Raw genomic sequence first — 7,172 nt, 5'->3', positions numbered from 1 at the left:
ACAAAAGGCACATACAGATTCCTCATGGCTCATGGTGAAAGAAATACAAAGCAGTTCTGCCTGTAATAACTAAAAGATTTATGAGATGGCCATACTCTCAGTCTTAGGAGTGCCAAGTGCTGATGCTCAGCACATGATGATGGGGGGCCAGGAGGGTGATAAGAGCTATAATGAGCAGCATAACTTTAAGCTTATGAAGCTTGTCCCTGGAATAGCTCTTGGGATTTGAGAGCTGAAGACATGACCTCCCAGGCTGACACAAGGGTACGAACTGTGTCAGTTCTGCTCTAACAGGAGTACATCAAGGCTAATGTTTTATCTCCTTAGTGCTTCTTTTGGTGCTTCCCAAAAGCACTTAACATAAACAGGCCGATCAAATACTGGCTTTGCCACAAGTGTGTAGCTGAAAACTGCTACTAAGGCATGGTTGGTCTAACAACATCTAATGTGTTAAAAAGTTTTCAGACTCTAAGTGAGTTTTATTAGTTCAACCGCCTGGCTTATTATTAGGTCCTTTCAATTATCCTCTGATGTTCACGTGTCACTGTGCTGAGTGAGGCACATTTTTCCCTTTGCAAAAGGGTGTTTCTGCAGACTTGCCTACCATACACCAGTAAATGCACAGGAAATGTTGCCATATAAAAAGCTGATGCCAGCAACAAGAACATGTTAAAAGACAGCACAGTGGCAAGAACTGGCAAATCCTGAAAATATTTTTTTCTCTCTTTTGTTCATTAGAAGAGGGAGCGTGGTGCTGAATGAGCTAGAAAACTTTGTAACAGCCATCTTCTCAAGCATGTGGTGTTCATGTGTTTAAACACCCACAAGAGTCTCCTAGCCTTAGTAAAGCTGGTAATATTGTTGAAAGTACTGCCATGTTATGGTTTAAAAACAAAACAAAACAAAAAACTGTGAGGAATATTATGTGTAAAAAATCCTTTCCTTAGACACAGTTCAGCTAATTCACCAACAGCAGAACATTAAATGGGAAGTCACACTTACGTGCTGTTTATAGTTAAGAAGAACACGTGTTTGACAGTAACAGAACATCCTGAGACCTTTCCTATTCCTGATCTATTTTTGGAGGCAGAGGGAACTCTTTTTCTCCTCCCAGGACATTAGCTTTGAACCTTGAGGACAGCTTACAAATTCAAGAACTAAATGAGGGAGAGATCAGTACTTGCTCAAAGTTGCTCAGGCAAGCAACAAAGCTCATTTTGATTATCCAATTCAATTTCCAACTTTTATTTGAATAGCATGTAAAATTGTTTTAAGAGCAAGAATCATTTCAGAAAACAAAAACAAAACACAAACATAAGCATATTCAGTTGTAGGAATATGATCCACGTGGATGCTCAGTGGGACGGAGAATTTTGCAAGAGGACATAAATTGCAAAATTAAGGAACAACAGATGACAAGTTCACTTGCACCACAAACTGGCAGTAAAAAATGCCAGGGCAGATCTGGGCTGCATACCAGAAGCATCGGATAACAGGGTAGGAAATTACAATTACTATAAGAACTTTGGAAATTTTCTGTTTGGGAGTAAGGATAAATCTACTTTGTCTGAATGCTAATCTGAGTGCTTCACTGGCTGAAGCTTGTCCAAGGTAGGGTGAGTGCCAGCAAAATATAATTTTCTCTCTATTGTCACAGAGGTTGTGTTTTAAGACCTATTACACAGCTGTGATGGGGTATAAGTCTATGTTGATGGCATGGATTTTTGCTTCTTTGAGGGTCTTAGCTCTGTTGTTTGCTCTCTTTGTGTTATAAATGTCTTTATTAAAATCAATATAGTTGAAGACACAGATATACCAGCTTAGAGGTTTTGCTGTTTTTGTAAGAAGACAGTAACTTGTGATGTAGGTATGGCAGAAGAACACCTGGAGTTTTACATTCATTGTAGGCCTTTGGTAAGCAGAAAGGAGCTTGAAAGTTGGAGGAAGGCAAAACAACAGAAAAGAAAAACAAAATTTTACGTTAGTGAGTGATTTGTACAAGAGAAGTTATGTGATATTGGCTAGGTGAAAATACTAGACATTTGCATAGTCATTTGTGACCAATCATAGGTGCAAAAGAAAAACATTACAGTTTAGCTGCATTCAAAGTCAAAGAAAAATAGTAATCCTGAGGTGACATTTCTGGAAAATGAAAATTTAAGTATGAGGTCAAACACACACACAAAAAAAGTAGTAGTGATATTAGTAGAAGAAGAGGAAAAACTACTTGCTGTTGAAAGAGCTGTCTAATGAATTGCTAAGGAGCCTTTTCAGCCTTGGCTTTAATTATAATGGTTGTTAATTGTATTTTCAATCTGTACGTGGATTAACTTGAAATTCAGAATCGTTTATGACTTTATGATATGAGGGAAATGGGGTTATTTAGCCTGGAGAAGAGGAGGCTCAGGAGGAACCTCCTTGCTTTCTACAACTGCCTGAAAGGAAGGTGTGGGGAGCTGGGGGTTGGCCTCTTCTCACAGATAACTAGTGATAGGACTACAGGGAATGGACTCAAGTTGTGCCAGGGGAGGTTCAGGTTAGAAGTGAGGAGACATTTCTTCTCAGAAGAAGCAGTCAGGCATTGGAACAGGTTGCCCAGGGAGGTGGTAGAGTCACCATCCCTGGGGGTGTTTAAGGAGAGGTTGGACATGGTGCTCAGGGACATGGTTTAGTGGGTGACATTGGTGGTAGGGTGATGGTTGGACCAGATGATCTTGGAGGTCTCTTCCAACCTTAATGATTCTGTGATTCAGTGCAGAATCTGCCTGAGAAAGCTACCGTAGCCAAACGGCAAACACATACCCAGTGGAGATGACCACGACTTCTCTATAATCCAGTTATAGTGAAAACCTAGTCTGCCTCAGGCTACTCTGTCCCTGTGCCAAAGGCTTGTTGAAATGACAGACTGCTAAGCAGAAAGAGTAGCAGGTTCACCCTTTCCTTGGGAGGTGAACTCTGGGCTCTGGTGAGGACTGCCCCTGCCATGCACCAAATGGGAGCCTTGCTAGGTGCCTCAGTCATGTTACACATGTGACAAGCCTCTGTGAGGCTTGTGCAGGGGAGCAGGAGGGGAGCGTTCCCTGCAGGTTGGAGCAGGGGAATGCACCCCTCCTTTGGGAAGCCCAACGGATCTCAGTCCAGGTGTGCCCACTACTAGAGTGGAAGTGGTAAGGCTGGGCCAAAGGTAGTCAGCAACCATCACACCAGAGACTGTTCAAATGTCCTGCAAGTAAGCAGCAGTAACATATCTATGTTTTACAGTTGTAAAATACCATATAACCAGGGTTGTCCATATGCATCACACCTGTACCTTAGGCTGTGCAAATAAGGGCACCAGTCCAAAGCAGTAGAGAAAGCCTGCAGATGCTGGCCTGAATGTTTTGCAGTACTTAAGTGTAACTTTGTTTCCCTTCATTTTCCTGTTTATTAAAAATACAGTCAGCGAAGACAGAAACTGTGAATACTAGGTAGATTTACTCTGCAGTGAAAACTATGTAGATAAACTATGTCATTCCCCTTTCCTTGCAAGGGTATTATGTATTGCTCTTTAGACAATCTCAGAACTCAGCTGTGCATTATTTTGTCAAAGCAGCTTCTCTGATTTGGGTGATGATTGTACATACGGATAGCATCTTACCAATGCTATCAAAATTTTCATTGAATGCCCTTATTATTGTTGCATCAGAAGCTCTTTAATCCTTTGTATTTTTAATAGGAAAGAGCCTGGAGCCTTTTTTTTTTTTCAGCCTGTAATAAATTCTGTTTTATTTTCAGTGAGATAAATCAACTGCATGCGTGTGTGTAGGTATGGGGTTTCTTGCCTGGAGGCACCCACGAGCAAAATGCCAGGCACAGAAAATGCCAGTGGAATTCTGTTTCTAATAGAAAAGAACAGTGCTTATAGATACATTTTCTCTTGTACATCCCATAATGTTTTGCTATGACAAGTGCCTATGGTACAAAGAGAAATAACCTTTTAAAAATGCTTATTCAAGATCCTGCTGCAAACTGGTGACAGTTTAAACTAAGTAGTTCAAAGGCAGTATTAAGCTAATTTTGGGCTTTGACCTACCACCTGTATTTTCTGTCATGTGGTCAGAATAGACAGTTGAACCATAAGAATTACTCTGAGAGTCATGGAAATTAAGGTTCTCATTCAATATAAAACAAAGATATAATCTCTCTGATTTTAAGATTATAAAACATATTCATTTTTGGTCAAGCAAGTGTGAAGCAGATCAAAAAAAAACAAACAAAAAAAACAAAAAAACACAAACAAATGTATGTAATAGAGCTAGGCAGAAGAGAGATATGATCAGGGTCTCCTGCTTCCTACATGGATGTCTTGGGCTAATTGGTTTTGAGTGTGGAGGTAGCACGTCTGTCTCAGGGTTCACAGAGTCACAGAATGATTAAGGTTGCAAGGGACATCTGCAGGCTGTCTGGTCCAATGCCCTTGCTCAACCAGGGACACCTAAAGCAGGTTGCCCAGGACCATGTCCATGCAACTTTTGGGGGTGGGAATAGGGTGATTTTCTGATTTTATTTTTTTCTTTTGACCAGAGATTTAATTCTGGACAAGACAAATGTTTTGTCCAAAGCTTATATCTTAACAGAAAAAAAGTCCTTGTTTTGAAAGATTATTATTTTTAGACACACACACACACAAAAAAGTCAAACAACAAAAATTTTAATACAAAAAAATCAGTAGATACTTAGAATGTCTTCTCAGCTGGGTGTATAAAAAAATCACTTCTGTCTTCTGAGCAAAATTAAAAGTAGCACAGATGGGCTCTGGGAAAGAGAATCACTGGGATGACAAGACAGCACAGGTACTGCACTAGACATGCTCATGTGTACTAACAATCTTTTTGGGCTAAAGAAAAATAATTGTAAACAATGTCATGATGCATAAAGACAGGGTGGAAAGCAGTAACAGTGTAGTACAATTATTGAAACAATCATTTGTTACCTTGTGTTTACTCCTTGTGACATATCTCAAAGGATTATGGACTGATCTTAAGCTTCAATGGTTTATGGATGTGATTGACAATTCATTTGTTATAACCTATATTTTATTCCCGTATGTATATAGGTCTCAGATAAAAATAGTGTATGAGATAACTTCAATTTAGAAAGCAGCCTAGAAAGCACTGCAGAACATGTAACCAGTAATGGCAAGATATTGGGGAAAAAAAAAATGCTATTTAAGGTCCTGCATATGGAAATGAAGTAAATATGCTACAAACTCTAGTTCCACAGGTCTATAATCAAAAGAAAATTTACAGGAGTTACTACTGAATCATTTTTGTTCCAGGTCTGTTCCAACTACTCACGTGTACAATGTGCTGAACAATGCCATCTTCCAAATACATATAAACTCACATGCAGATGAGGATGAGATTGTATTGTCCTGTTCGCTATAAAGACCCTGTAAGCTGATTTCAGCTCTTGTCTACTACCTTTTTTTCTGAACTGCTGTTTTCCATGTTTTTCAGTGATTTTTATTTTTATTTTTTAATGAAAATGTGCAGTAATAAAGAACATTTGGTACACTCTTCTGATAGTGGCTATTTAATTTCTTGATGGATAGATGCTGAGCTCTCACTCTCCTCAGACTTCATCTGTAGTATTCCTTTCATAGCAGTTAATACATATCCTGGAAATGGTGCTTTTTGTGTTGTTTGCTTGTTACAAGAGCAAAGAAGAGAATGTCCATTAATATGAGCACTTACGTTAGAATGAATGATGCCCCATTTGACTCAACGAATACAGTTTTCAATTAAGTAGGTCCTGTCCTTTTGCCAAAATCTAGCTGTACAACATATTAGCAGACTTCTCTGGTATTTGCTTTCCCCAACACTGATAAAATAGGAGAAAAATATTCTTACTGAAAAGATTTTGGAGACAGAAGAGTGGTTGTTTTATCTCTCCTGAGCCTGTTTTTAGGTATTCAGAATCCGCTAGTGCTAAAACTTAGTGCAAACTGTAGGTGGCACCATTTGTATAAATTTTGCAGACCACTAGGGAAAAAAAGTTCCCCCTTTGTAGAATTTCCTGGTAGCTTGCCGTGATCGTATAGTGGTTAGTACTCTGCGTTGTGGCCGCAGCAACCTCGGTTCAAATCCGAGTCACGGCAAAGAAGGGTGTACTTTTTGGAGAGATGTAACTAGAGACTGCATATTAAAAATTATCTATTAATGATGTCTAATAGTAAGATGGGAAAGCAACCAGAGGTTCTGTAGTTGTTTTGCTAAAATAATATGTGACACAAATATTATTTTACTAATCCAGTTGCCGAGTGTGATTTTTTTTTAGATTTATTCAAATGTTGATGGATATTGTGATAAACATTGTGGCATAGTGAGCATGTAATTTCTACTCATTGCATCTACTTAAGACCTGAACTGAGCAATGATGTCTGTCTGGTTTTCATCTTTGCTAGTTTTATATACTAACACAAAAGCCTGAATTGCTTGGAAATAGGACAGTGGTAGATGTGGAAACCCTGCTTACCTAGGCATGGACTGCTGTTAGGAGGTTTTTGCTGGTGACAGGCAAGAGGAACCATCATCTATCAGTGATTCTAGTGGTTCTCTTTGGATTTCCCTAACTGCTCTGCATCACTGAATAATGTGGGCTCAGGTTCTTGGAATGAAGACTTGTAAAATGACCACATGAGTTTTACAAATTATTTACTGCAACTAAAGGCAATTTGTGTAGTAAATGACAAAATGACAACAAAATTACATAGCTGGTAACAACTGGATTCATAAAGGCCCACTACTACGGAGTTTATCAGATTATTTGCATGCCACTGAGTGGAGTTTCTGATAGGTGGTTCTTTAATTCTATAAGGAGTTAAGCCAAGAGCAAGAATGGTTTTCTCCTGTTATTGCATTTGCATTTGGTGGGACATGAGTTCTCTGCATAATGCACTGTGCCTTGACCAGTCTCTGATGGATTCAAGCTTCCAAGATGGGCCCAGGTCTCACAAAGCATGAATGACAGGTGCTCGTCTCTCTGGAACCAAGGAGAAGCTTTCCTTGTCCTCTGACCTGTTGAGGAAATGAAAGAAAAAATTCTTTGCACCTATATCAGGAAAAATACAGAAGCCCAATAAGCTGGCTTGGGAGAGCACCTCATCTCTGGAGGCTGGAGGCTGAGGTGTC

General features: G+C 39.4%; 1 non-coding gene across 1 annotated transcript; it reads left to right on the top strand.

The window, feature by feature from the left end:
- The first annotated feature begins 6,067 nt into the window (after positions 1-6,067).
- On the top strand, positions 6,068-6,139 carry TRNAH-GUG (transfer RNA histidin (anticodon GUG)). Its single transcript has one exon. It is a non-coding gene; the product is annotated as a tRNA-His (tRNA).
- The last annotated feature ends 1,033 nt before the right edge of the window (positions 6,140-7,172 follow it).

The sequence above is a fragment of the Anas acuta genome, chromosome Z (assembly GCF_963932015.1).
Source record: "Anas acuta chromosome Z, bAnaAcu1.1, whole genome shotgun sequence".
NCBI classification, from domain to species: Eukaryota; Metazoa; Chordata; class Aves; order Anseriformes; family Anatidae; genus Anas; species Anas acuta.
Note: the sequence above shows the minus strand (reverse complement) of the source record. Positions and strands in the feature narration are given on the sequence as shown.